The 14,434-nt window shown below is 42.2% G+C and overlaps 1 protein-coding gene across 6 annotated transcripts in view; it reads right to left on the minus strand.

Moving 5' to 3' along the window:
- atp2b3b (ATPase plasma membrane Ca2+ transporting 3b) overlaps window positions 1–13,799 on the minus strand; it is a 135,112-nt gene extending 121,313 nt beyond the window's left edge. For 4 of the 6 annotated variants that reach the window (XM_015342800.2, XM_015342792.2, XM_015342828.2 and 1 more), the window contains exon 1: window positions 13,494–13,799. The gene's annotated coding sequence lies outside the window, so the exon portion shown is untranslated. The remainder of the gene's footprint in view (window positions 1–13,493) is intronic. The other 2 variants (XM_015342810.2, XM_015342836.2) reach the window with 1 other exon arrangement.
- Between the last annotated feature and the right edge of the window lie 635 nt (window positions 13,800–14,434).

The following is a 14,434-nucleotide window of genomic DNA, read 5'->3' on the forward strand; positions in this document are numbered from 1 at the left end:
ATCACTCTTTGTGTAACGCTGTAAGATGGCACACAATGTAAAACAGAATTACAATCGAATACAAATTGATTGAGTCACTGAAGGAATGTCCTCATGCATTTAAAAAGACCAGGGATTTTAAAGCACATCAGGTTTAGGTTTAAAAAGAGAGCGTCACTTTAATGCAATTTTTAAATCAAGAAAAGGAGACAAACAATTTCCAGTTGACAACCACAATGTTTAGATTTTCTAAACACAAGAGTTTATTAATTGTATGCAATCCTACAAATCAGAATAAGATTTTTGCTCACTTTAGAGCACTTTACAGATGGCTTATTCATCTATCCATCCATCTTCTAATCACTGCATCCAATTGTGGGTCACGAGGAGCCAGAGTCTATCCCAGCAAGCAAGGCCCCAAGGTGGGGTACATCCCAAATGAGACACCAGTCCATCTCAAGACACACACAAACACAGACACCTGGGCCATTTTTCACATTTTCCCCATCCCAGGAATCAAACCCAGGTCCCCATCGCTGTGAGGCAACAATGCTGGCCACTGCACCACCATGTTGCCATGACTTACTGTACGTTGTGTTTTTTTTAAAAGATCCTTGTCAGTGAACTTAAAAGATCCGATTACGCTAATGATGAATTGGGGTTCCTGTAACTTTGATCACGTACAGGACATGACATTCTTGAGTGTTAGTAAATACTTTAGAAAATCTGTACCTTGCTCTCAAAACTGTTTATGACATCTGCAAAAATCTAAAACCGGTGAAGATCAGTCCTTTATTTGAAGTGGTCAAAAACTTGTTTCCAAAGATCTACATTTATCCTCAGCTGATACTGGGTCACAACACATCTGAGGACATTTTGATCATTGCCATTTAAGGAACAATGACCACATCTTTTTATACCAAAAACGTTATGATATAGTTTCATGATTTGGGATACTGCACGGTGTTCAGTTCTGATCAGGATGAAAACTTAAGAATTGTGTGGACCTATACTGTAGAAAGGGTAACTAGCATGAGAATTGTAGGAACTGAAGGAAAAAAGGACATTTTTCAAAACATTACCAAAGACATTTGCTAAGAACTCAAAGTCTGTGGTCGAGATCCTGGTTTCTGTAGCACAAAGCAGGCTCAGAGCATTAGGATACTCCCTGGATAGGATTGTAGTACAGTGTAGGGGTACCCCCTTCCTCCAGCTGACCCAGCAATTCTGGTACTCATTTGTACAGCAGGGTGGTCAGAAGCATATAACAAGCAATGTCCACAGAAGGGACAGCCCTCAAGGTTCTATTTACAGTAGGTGTCCACAGCTCTAGCTCTGCACAGGACTATGAATTGGCTGAAAATCACTAAATGATCTCAAGCTTTAGAGCCAGAGACACTGAACTACTTTTATTTGAAGCTCAATTATTACTTTTATGATTTGTGCTTCAAAATAAACTAAAAAAAAAATCAAATTGGATGAAATGTATCCTATCTTAATCCTATACTGGCCCTAAGAGGAAGACAATGCATGCAGCCCATTTCATTCAGAACAGCACTTCTATGAAAGAGCCATCAGTGATTGAACATGCCTGACCAAGGACATCGGCATTCAAAATCTGACAAGAATCCATTTAATTTTAACACAGACTATACGATTGTCAATAAACAAAAGAAATGATAACAATTGAGTCAAATAAACTTGGCTGAGGTTTATTTTACCTTTAGGCAGTATTCCATCCATTCCAAAGCCAAAAAGATATCATGATCAGATCAGATGTTTCTTTCCATCTAAAGCAACGCCTTTCTTCTTGGATCAAGGTCCGAAATCAGCTGACTTTAGGACTGAAATAAGGAGGCACATCTTTACGCACAGTAATGTACTGTAGTTTTGAATCAAACTACCTAGCAACACTACTGAAGCTGACAGCCTTCAAGACTCTGAATGAAACTCTGGGATCAACTAGGTATCAGCATACAAACGATTGAGGTGGTCGCTAGGTTAAAGACCAGGACACTATGGTGTAAACAGGTGCCGTCCTTCGGATGAGACGTGAAACAGAGGTCCTGACTCTCTATGGTCATTAAAAATCCCAGGGCGTTTCTCGAAAAGAGTAGGGGTGTAACCCTGGCATCCTGGCCACATTTCCCAATGGCCCTTACCAACCATGGCCTCCTAATAATCCCTGTCTATGAATTGGCTACATTACTCTGCTCTCCTCCCCACTGAGAGCTGATGTGTGGTGAGTGTTCTGGTGCACTATGGCTGCCGTTGCATCATCCAGATGGGGCTGTACACTGGAGGTGGTGGAAGAGAGTCCCCATTATCTGTAAAGGACTTCCAGTGGAGTGTCCAGAAAAGCGCTATATAAGTGTAAGCAATTATTATTATTAAAGAGGAAAACATGAATTTGGACGTGCCACATACTGTGCAGACAATGAAGATGGAACCCAAAGAGTCAGCTAGTTTCCAGAGCCTTTGATTTTCTGTTGTTTGGCATTGCAGCAGGAGAAAGAGGATGAACCCAAGCCGTGCTGCGTGCGGTACAGACTGTGACCTTGCTCAGCCCGGGAGCTGAGGCGATCAGATGGCAACACAGAGAAAAGGCAGAAATCCCCTGGAGTGAAAGGGGTGAAGGGCACTGCGGCAGGCTACCTTCTCTCTCTGCCACCTTCCCTCTCTTACTACCCCTCTGCGTTATTCGCAGAAACAAATAACTACCCACCACAGACGAATCCACAGGGTTCTAATTGGGTGAGCTAAATATAGCCCCATCTCTTTACAGGAGGGAGCCAGCTGTGTCTTCACAGGAGTTCACATTTTACTGGCTATGTGGTAGCCCGTGCGGAGCTTCACAACCCCAGAGGTGTGCGAGGAGCACATTGCTGTACAGGCTTGTTATGCTGAATTTCACTCCCAAACCCGTCACTGTTATTGCTATAATAATATAAGAGAGGACCAACTCGCATTTTGTTTAGTTTTTTCCCCACAACCTGTGACCCCATTATACAACAATATGTATTTGATCCCATAACTACAGCTTCACACCATGGATGGGTAGTTTGCGCCATACTCCCACAACCCTTTGTGTAAAGACATGCCCCTGTGTTTTAATGCACTTCCTTCCGGCTCCAACTTGTGACCTCTGGTGCATCACTGTTGATAGCTCATTAGAAATATTAGTTCTAATGAACAGATTTTTGTATATGTATAAAAGATAAATGCCTGTATTTATTACAGATTAACTGTTAGACTTCAAGAGACTAGACAGATGCATAGAAGGAAATTTTAGTGCTCATACCTGCTTTTAAAATATTTGTGATCTACACAGAATCAACACCAGCTAAAATAGTACATTTCACCATTCTGTTGTTTTTTTCATATTTTTGGACAGGTTTCAAAGTAGGATCAGAACAGCAAGCCATATCCAGGATTCACTGCCAGGTGAAATTATGCAAGAATACTCCTTTGGGAGCAGTAGCAAGAAATTTAACATATGTCCTATGAAAATATGTATATAATAATCTCAGTGTTAACTCTAGCAATAAGAGCAAGAAGAAAAAAAAAAACAGATCCAAACAGCCTGTGGTAAAATCCCTAATAATAAGCTGGCAGTTTGCAGCCATCTCATTAATACTATTCACAATCAGGGAAATACAATATGAAATACAGAGTACAGTACATATTAGCATAGACTTTAGACTGGCAAGATTTACAGGAAAGTACGTCGACTGAGCATCTGAAGAAACTCATAACAGCATGCCAATTTTTGAGAAATAAAGCAGATGGAGCATTTTGGATATTGATTATATGTTTTGGGAGTCACTGATCACTCGTGACAGAATGCGATTCACTGAAGCGACTTTGTTGCTTGTGTCAAGATCGCTTTATTAATGAAAGAGATGGGTGGGCTCAGGTGATGAGTTGCTTTAACACGTGGGGTGTCAGGCCTGGTGGAAATATAGAAATAAATCTAAAAAAGGAGAGATCATGTAAACAACAAAGCCTTTGTGCCATCGTTAAGTGGGGGCAAAACCTCAGGTGGGCTTCCTAGCAGTGGAGCCAAGTCCTCTTTTGAAATGACCACCCTGTGGGCATCCTGGTGGACGCCCACAGGTGTGGCACAGCTGTATAACGCGAGACTCTACCTGATGTGTATCAGAGAGAGCGATCAATGGAAAAGGCCACCACTGATGGTCTGAGCAGGAGTGCCTAGTTATTCCAGAACTCATTTTATAGTAACCGTTGCATGGACCTAATGTCCTACTCAATTGCTGGGACCTCACTTGTTGCTCATCCTGCAGGCTCATTCCTACATGACAACACTCCCACAGGGCACCCTGTGTCCACATGCAGCTCACATAACACTGCCAGGCTTGAGGAGCTTTGACCATCTGTGGAATGAGCTGGCAGGACGTGAGTTACGTAGGGTTCAGAGGCCAGCGAGCAGGCACGTGCTGATCCAGGCTCGAGTTGAAGAAGGAGACAGAATCCCAGGAGACTGCCTCTGCAACAGGGTGCAACGCATCTGTCACCGAGATCCAGCTTGTGTGGCTTTCTGCATCAGCCACACCTGCCAAATAGCCCGTGACTTTCATTAATTATTTCCATTCGATAAATGGCAGTGTATTGGCTGTGTATGTGTGCGCTGTGGCAGTGTGTTGGCTACGGAAAAGGTTTTGGCATTTCCCTCATAAAAAACGTTCTGAATTTGTTGCAGTTATAAGCGGTACATTTCTCTCAGTATATAGTCAATATATTTTGTGACCATTAAGCAGATCACAAATTGCACATAACACACACACATCATTGCGCATACAGTTGACTCGTGCTGAGCATGTGGACATCATTCAGTGAACACCTGTGTAAGAAATGAAAGTGTGCTTCCTGTTAAAATAAGGGTAGCGTGACTCTTCTGCGAGTAAAGACTAACTGTAGGTCAGAGCAGTTATAAACTATTAAACAGCCAAAGAAGAGTGAAATACTGTACCATTCACATTCCTTTAGGAAAGATTCGATCAGTAGCTCCTGGGGTCTTCAATCTAGCGCTCTTGAATCAATCCTTACCATGAGAACACAATTGAAAACACAGATTTCAGTAAAGTAGTACGAGGACAATTTGTGTGTTTATCACTAGATTCATGACTCGTATACTGTAAATCCCAGCTGTGGGTTTTTGGTTTTGTACGGTATGTACTGTATGTCATACTTTAAGTGTGTGGCTCCAAAATAATCGTGGTTTGAACTTCTGGTCCAGAAAACGCGTGTGACTGCTAGGCTCAAAAAATGAACTGTTGGTAGTTTAACTTATTCAGCCCCCAAAATACAGTATTCTAGTAAATTATTCAGAACTCGAAAAAGGAAAAGGCCTTTGTGTTCACGTTCAAATTGTCTGTGCATAATTTGTACTTCAAAGCTGACAGTCTCCTACTATTGCCATTCTTGTTTCATCCCATTGAGCTTTTTCAAGTAGGGCATTGAGACTCCTAGAGCAGGCGACTGGTCTGGAGTTGAAATGCATACCAGTTTAATCTAAGATTAATTTTAATCCAATCAAGCCTTTTAAATGTATATTCCAAGTCGAGTGTTTCACATAATAAAAGCGTAATGCACTTGTGAGGTAAGGGTGGGAATCAAAGTCATTTTTATTTATTATGAAGAGAAAGATTGTTGACATTCTCTCACCCACAACCTGTACAGACCCAAGCGAATGCACAAATTAAATACAGTGCCTTGCACCTCTTTCACATTCAGTTGTTTTAAAGTTTGCGGTCATGACACTTTGAAGTAGCAATACATATACTGTATATTTTATACTGTGCACAACCTACCCCACACACTCAAAGCACAAAACAAATAAACAGGTAAATAGATAAGTAATATAAAAGAAAGATGGAAAAGTCATGATTGTGTAAGTATTCAAACACTCTAAATTAATTCAGGTGCACAAAATTACCTTAATAAGCCACGCAATTAGATGAATGGCCTTTGTGTACAATAACAGTCACAAAGGCACAAAAGGAAAAACATTGGAGGAGAGAAAAACATTTTTTAAAAAGGACACTGACTATCCCTTTGAGCATGATGAATTTGATCATTATGAAGAGGAAGTTGTAATGTACCACAAAGATTCCTAGATCAGGGTGACCCCCCAAACACAGCAGCCAGACAAGGAGGAAACGAATTAGCGAGCCCACTGTGGGGCCAATTGCAACTCCAAAATAGCTACAGAGTTCAAAGACTGAAATGGGAGAAAATGAGTCAATAATATCCCTGTCACCCCACAAATCTGGCAAAACCATCTCAAATCCTGCATGGAACAAGACACTTCCGTGACACCAACGTGTAGCAAAAGGTGCTACAGTATATTCAGAATTTGTTTGGTCTAAATGCCAAATGTTACTTCTAGTGCAGACCTTAAACAGAACATCTCTCACTCAGCACCACCCCTCGAGCCAAGCATGGCAGTGGCAGTATCATTCTATGGGGATGTTTCTTCTCAGCAGGGATTGGAAAGCTTGTTATGATTGAAGGAAAAATGGATAAGAGCAAAGCACAGGCAGATACTAGAGGAAAACCTGTTTCAATCTCCAAATGACTGGGGGAAAAGAATTTCCTTTCAGCAAGACACTGACCCACAGCACAAGGCGAACGTTACACTTGACTGTGTAAAGTCGAGGCTTAAGAATAAGAAAGTGAATGTCCTTGACTGCCCCAGACAAAGTCGTGACTTGAATCCTATTGAGAATCCGTGGAAAGATTTGAAAACCTCTGTGCACCAGCGATCCCCAGACGGCCTGAGAGAGCTCATACAGTTATACCCAGAAGAATGGGGAAACATTTGTACCAAGCTGCGGTGCAAACTTGGCAGAGATTCAGCCAGAAAGACTTGGGGCTGTAATTGTTGCCAAAGCAAAGGTCCATTCACTAAATATCAAGTTCACAGGTCTGAAAATGTATCTATGCCATCAAGGTATGTTTTTTCTCTTTACTTCAACTGAAATCTACTGTAACTTCCCTTACAGTTTTCCAGTTTCAGCAGTCATCTTTTGAAAAATGTACTTATACACAATGGGACACTACAGAAACTACTCTTAACAGGCATTGTACTTAACGTATTTGATCAAACAGATTTAACCTTCAACTGCACTGTTTATTGTTTTAATTTCATATATTGAAAGAATAAGGACTTTCTACTGTTAATTTCACTAGAGGGTCTTAAACCTACAGTAGCTCTGTGATTATAGTTTCATCCACGGTGCACACAATTCCTTGGATTGTAATGTTGCAGACAAAACCTAATGATAGATTGGTTCTACTTCTGCTCTGCATAAAGGCACATTTTCCTTGCAATTCTAGGATTTTAGTTCTGGAAAAATAATTCCCAGCTGCGAGGCTGGAAGTATTGGAGGGAGGGGGCAAGTTCGTGATGCACCACGCAGATCAGTCCACTAAAAAAAACATTCTGCGCCACACTGATTCCTGTCCCCCTGACCACTGTGAGAAGCCACTTCAAATGTCGCTTTGCTGGGAGAGTGACTCAGCACTGATCTGAGAATTCTGCAGCATGTGAAAATTCGGCTCTGAGGAGCAAAATAACAACGGGCTGAAAGAAATAGTTTGCAACAGCCTTAATCTTTCTGCAGAGTATGTATATTACAGCACAGTCAGCAAGGATCGTCTTCACTGCCCACCCAATGTGCCCCAGGATCCCTGTCTTGTCATTAAAATTCAACCACGATCAGACCGTATTACACTTATTAATGTAGAAAAAGATGCAAATAATAACAGACTCACACTCATAATGTGTGGACACTGGGAAGACCTTAATGAATTGTGAACGGTAAATGATGTAGGCCTAAACGATGATGCCCAATATCTTCAGGAAGTGACTCGTGGGTGAAGGCTAGACACACACTGGAGGATAATTTAGACTGGACTGTCTGATAACACAGTAATATACCACTTACTCTTTGTGGCATAAAAGCTAAATCGTGTCTAGCATTTGGTCTGGCAGTGTGTTTAGCGACTTCAGAAGACCAGCCAGATCCCTACCCTTCTGAAGGTATCACGCAACATCATTCAAAGTACTGTACATGCATCGGCAGTTTATTCCAATTCTTAACTTGCTAAATTTCAGTGAAAGAATTGCCCATTTGTCCAGATGCCCCAGTGCGTATACAGCAATCCAGACATAATTTCTGAATATGCTCTAACGGAGTATTTCTTGACCGCAGACCGCACACTCTCATGAATGCTCTTCATCATTAACATCTCCACTGGATGTGGCATGTCTGCTCCACTCTTTGCTCACTGAAGTGGAGCTCAGAATGTGCGTAAAGCTCACAGGCCACCATTCCGTCTCTCTTCTCTAAACAGCTTCCCAAGATGCCCCCCAATGGCAGAATTTTTGGCGTTAGTGTCCGACTGCAGTCACTTCCCAATAGGAAAGTTCCCACAATCTGAGCAAGAACCCAGGCCCGGGGGTGGCTGGAGGCTCACTGTATAAAGTGGCCCCTTACAACTACAAATTGCTCTCCAGGAAAAGCTACTTGCATCTTACAAGATTACTTTTTCTCATTAACATCCTTTCTGTTATTTCATTTCTTCGCTGTTCAGTGTGCTCTTTTAATGTATTCAGTGCTGACATCTGTTGTCGCTTCTGCTCAGCCTGCTATTTGCTTTGCTAACTAAAGCATAAATAGCTTCTGAATTTTTTTTTCAGTGCTGGGAAGAATGGATATAATATCAATGGTACACAAGTATGCCTTCCCAGTGGACCACAAATTAAGGCTCATTGTGACACACTGATTTGCTTTAGCCCAGATATTTCCTAGCAGAAATGCTGGAGACAGTTTTTAGATGTCTCATCTGTTTGGACAGTTCACATGCACAGGGGGGAAAAAAAGCAGAATAACACCTAACATTAAGACAATGCAAGTTCTCTTTCTATCTTGTGTCACGCACTACTGGGAAGGCGCCTATCATGTGTTGTGCCAGCCAATGGGGACTGGGAGACAGAGCCGTGGAGGGGCAGGGGAGAGCAAAGTAAGGTGGTCAATCAGATAGAACCTGCCTTTGGGAGGAACTTCAATCACCCGGAGAAACCACAGAGAAACCCTGCAAGAACATGCAGACTCCACACAGAAGGTGCACGCCATGGAATCCAACTTTGGGCCTACAAGCTGTGATGCAGCAGCCCTAACCACTCCACCACACCAGTGTGCCTCCCATGACAAAGTAGCAATAAGAGAAAAGTTGAATAACAACTTTTTACAGATGCTTTAGATGACTACGGTAGTTAACCCTGGTACACAGCCACCATCCTGTGTGCTCTCTTGGTACCTCTGAATTGTCTGTGGAGCTAAAGACTAGGAGAGACTGGTGAAATGATACCATTATTGAACTGAGTAACTCAGAACTAGGTGAATGAAAACCAGGAGCTTTCAGTTCTATACCATAGAAGAGAAAGGCAACCAGATCTCCGCCCTGAATCAAAACCCAAATGAGGAACACAATATTGTCTTAGAACAAGGGTGCATAACTCAAGTCCTAGAGATCTACAGCTCTCATCCCACTCGAAACTAGACTGATCTAATTGTAGTTTCAAATGACTTTCTTCAGTTCCACAGTAAAGCAGTCCTTCCTTAGAAGATATAGAATTCCTGCCCTTATGCTCACTCTCAGCTCGTTTTATTTGCCTAGGATGTCAGCTGATTAAGGAGATATTTTGTTATCTGCAGGTTCAATAGGGACAGACGCCCTACTGTAAGTTACTCTATACAAGCGACTGTCAAAGCATAGACTACACCCCAGTCTCTGTTAACTGTTTAGGATAAAATCATCTGCTCAGCGTCCGATTCATATTTTATTTCGACAGACAAAGCAGTTTCTGATGCTTGTTGCTCAAAAGCAAGCAATATTCTTAGTTGGTAAGACAAACAATAAACGCATCATGCCCAGCTAACTCAAATGCTTCACCAAATAGCATCAGATCACACTCGCACTGGTATGGATTGCTGGTTGCTACTGAAATTCTAATTGCAATACTTCAGTGTATTAATGTGACTATCCATCCATTTTCTAACCACTTTATCCCTTACAGGGTCACTGGGGAGCTGGACAAGGGGTGCAAGGCAGGATACATGCAAGATGGGACACCAGCCCATTGCAGGGCACACACAGATGCAAACACGTACTGTAAACTCGTATCAGGGCCAATCTTCCCCGAAAAACTGAAAAGGTAAATTAACCTACCAGCACGTCTTTGGGCTGTGGGAGGAAACTGGAGCACCTGGAGGAAACCCACAGGGAGAACATGCAAACTCCACACGGAATTGAGGCGCAGGGCTCTAACGCTGCAAGGAAGCAATGCTAACCACTGCTCCACTGTCGGTGTACCGTGAATATGTACTTTACAAATCCAAGCCATTGTTCACAGGTTTTTCGCTACCAGAAAAATCAGTATTCCAAATGCATGCTGTAGCATTTTTAGCATCTGCATTTTGAAACTTAAAAAGGTAGGAATTTCTCATCTGGAGTAGAACAGAAGCTAATTGCAACGCCATGCAGAATTTCACGATCACAACCTGGGTGTTTTTCAGCATTCTCCAAAAAAGCAGGCTTGGGTAAGGAACTCGGAAGCGAGTGGGTTCTCTGGATCTAGGATACAACAGAAAGGTGTCAGAAACTCCTGAGACCCCCCCACTTCGAGAGCATGAGTATTTCATAACGTAAGCATTAATGAAATTTAGCTAAGGGTAAGATGTTTCACTGGTATCAGTCTAAGTGGGGATCAACAAGCTCTTATTAAGCTAAATGCCTTTCAAGGAAAAGATGACTTAACCAAAAGTGGAATCAGTTTAATCCCCCCACAAGCCATCGATGATTAAAAAAAAAGGCATCGGGTTTACACTTCACAGCAATATGGTACTCGTTGTCTGGTTGACCGCTAAATACCAACCGATTCTTTTGATTGCCGAAAGATCGCTGAACTGAGCTGCTTATTTTCAACTCACGGTGTTGGGCTTGTTGTTCATTTTGTGCGTCATTATATCCTTCCAGACCGGCCTCTGAAACGATTTAGGGAAAGCGGCTGTCGTTGTTCTGTAATGCCACCGAATAAACGAGCATTGTGGGGATTTTTTATATAATTTTGCGTTACAAACTCTCGTCGCACGCATTAGAAGCGCTGATAGAGACAGCTGCGTTCCTTCAAAGCCAGGGTGGTGTACCTACAGATGAGCAAGACTTGATCTGAATCAGCTGTACCTGTCTCATTCATAATTTCCGGACATTAATTAGGTCATCTCGCGGTACACGGTGCGTCTAAAAAGTATTATCTGGGCCGTTCCTGTCCATATAGAACAAGGACACCTCTGCGTGTTTAAAAAAACAACCAGAGCAGGCTAACAGCTGAAGCACACACAGTTACAGTATAAGCCCAGTGAAGCCTGACAACCACACAAGTAAAAAATAAACATTTTAATATTCGGAGTTGCGAAATTTCATAGTAAACATGCATGCATAAATGGGTATTAAATTTTAATTTGACCCTTTCTTCCAGCGCTGTTTCAAGTACATCGTTTACAATAGCTTGAAAGACAAGCATTGCGTCCCAGATATACTGTAGGGACAGGTAGGCATGTACAGGTATGAGATTGCTACTGTACGTGTATAATATTTACAGGTGTTTTTTACTTATTAAATTTACTCTAAACGTTAAAGCTGTAAAGACGTGCTGCTTGATAGTCTATGTAAATAGTGTTAGAATATGGTTGGACGTACGCTGATGTTTTATATAATACAAAATAAATAGGTATCCTCAATAAAAAATGCCTAAGTACAGCATCTGACACGTCTTTGCTGGGAATTATTTTTGTCGCTGCCTCTCCATACGAACTGATCATCAGTAAGCTTCCAACAGTGGTAGAGATCAAGGAAATCAGACCACTTTAATATCCTTCCCGAATGAAGGGTTTTCCTTAGGAGCGCGTTGCTACCACTGAATGCCCTTATAATGCCCCTGAATTGAACACACAGCTCCGATGCTGCAATCCACTCTTCCCCTGTGATTTTTTTTTTAATGTCATTGGAGAGACGAGAACATCCTTGACACGCCAACCGAGCCCGGCCCCGCCCAGTGTGGCGGCAGGAACCAATAGAAACAAAGGTCTTGCCGAACTGTCAGGCACACGCGGCCAATCAGCTGCGCGAAAAAGCGAAACGCGCTCTTGTGAAGTTCGGTTGTAGAAGATAAAAAAAAAAAGCCCTCCCCCTACCTTGCAGTTAAGTCGGAAAAAAAATCTCACGATTACCACAAAACATTGCAATGCACCAATATATTAGCTAAAGCATAGGAGAGATGGAAGTAGAGAGAGGGGGTGGAGACAGAGGGAGGAGGAGGAGGAGGAGGAGGGGGTACATACGGCAGGTGTATAACCTTGTCCCCTGCTTTCCCTCATCTGAATAATATGCCCTTACAGGCAACCTTCATTGAATTGTTCACCTCACACCCCCCTTCTTCACCACCTACACACACGCAGGCAGTGAACAAAAATCACCCCAGCACCCCTCAGCCCGCACCTATACTGACTTTGCTCAGATTTTAGGTTATTGCAGGCATCCCAGAAAGTATGCCGAGTCACATGCTCTGCTTTTTAAATTTCGCGACTCTATACCGTGTTTAGAGATGTAACGTGCCCGAAAGAAAATTCGTTTATATCCTGAACGACGCGCTAGCTTCACCGCATATACAAAACGCACAGCCTAGTTAAGTTCCAAAAGCCGTGAAATGAATAATTCAACCCCATGTTACGCCAAAGCCCAGTCGGTGTTTTGCCGGTCATCGGCGCAGTCTTTTCCTGCACAAGGTTACCGGTGTCTGCACCGCTTCACAGCCAAATCACATCGCATACATCCATACTTAAAACCGCCTGCCTTTAAGAGATCAAAGCAAAGCGATTTCCACTGCACATCCTGCCTTAAAATAACGAATACATCACAAATAAGGAATAAATACACGCATGGCACATTCAGCACGACAGAGCCGGGTTTTCATGGAGTCTGACTCTCCATCCATCAAAAGTATCAGATTAATAAAACGGGAACTATGGGGACTGCGACCCAAAAACATGTTCGCAAAATTGAATTAAATCATACAAGTAAGAATATGAATTAAAATGAATGCCATTTTCCAGTTGTTATTAATTATTATTATTAATATTGGTTATATTTGAGTATTTATTCTTGTTTCAGTGGCTGTCATTTTGTTCGTAAAATTTCGTGTTTAATTCTGCACCAATGCAGGTCTTAAGGTAGGCGTTCTGGTGCTGCTCCCGTTAATCGTAATAATGATCTAATGTAAAAGGGATTTATTTGTTTTAAACGTACAGGTCTCGATTTTCGCAATGAGTATGTACATGTATGCATGTATATCTGTGCGTATAAATATGTGCAAGAAAGCATTTGAAAAAAAATCATAAAATACCAGCTGTGTATTGATATAAACTTACCAGGCCATGATCCAAGGACGGGAATGGGATGGAAAAAAGGAAGAAATTCCCAATTAAAAAATAAAATAAAATAAAGGCAAGCTAATAGAAAAGATGGCGATCGTCTTGATTTAATGCAAAAAAAGAGAAAATGTACATATAGCCTGAAATTGCCTTTTGATTAAGGTTACGTAGAGAGGCAGTATTCTGACTGTATTTTTTCCCCTTTAAAAATAAATAGCTTAACAGAAGTACCGCAGCTGATGCGGTTATCTACATGCTGTTCGGATGTAGCCAGACCAGCTCTGCGCTTTGGTCCTCCTGTAAGGAAGCAACATCCGAGAGGGATGCGCGGGGGGGGACAGCGCTCGACACCTCCCCCCGAAAACCCCAGCAGGAACCCTGCACCCCTCCGTGACTCCGCAGCGCGTCACCGGAGACCAAGCCGGGCGGATATATTTAGAAGAGCGAGCCGGGATGAATTTAGGAGAGAAGGGGGAAAGGACGCGGGGTTTTAGAGACGCCCGGGTACTTGGTCCATTCCCGACCTTGGCTTCATCACTTTTTTCAGTGTATGAGCAGTGCAACTGTCATTAAAAATACCTGCAATACCCTGTTCTCCAAAGCGAGGGTACAGAAGAGACGGTTTCGCACGCAATGTAGTTTATGCTGGCTTTCATCGGCACAGAACACGTCTTTGACTGAAACCCAGGGGTGTTGTGCAAATATACTGTAGATACTATTGGATTATTTACAGTTCAAATTATTTGTCTTGATTTATCCCCCCACCAAAAAAAACGGTTATTTTATCCGTCTTGCTCTTACAGATAATAGTGCAGGCTGTTTGTTAATGCTTTACAGAGCGAGGAGATGTGTGGATAAATAATTGTTTTGTATAACATTTTTAATTATTTAAAAGATTGCTCCCAAACTGTCGGATAGAATCCGCTCACATCAAAGCG

The sequence above is a fragment of the Lepisosteus oculatus genome, chromosome 2, assembly GCF_040954835.1.
Source record: "Lepisosteus oculatus isolate fLepOcu1 chromosome 2, fLepOcu1.hap2, whole genome shotgun sequence".
Taxonomy (NCBI): Eukaryota; Metazoa; Chordata; class Actinopteri; order Semionotiformes; family Lepisosteidae; genus Lepisosteus; species Lepisosteus oculatus.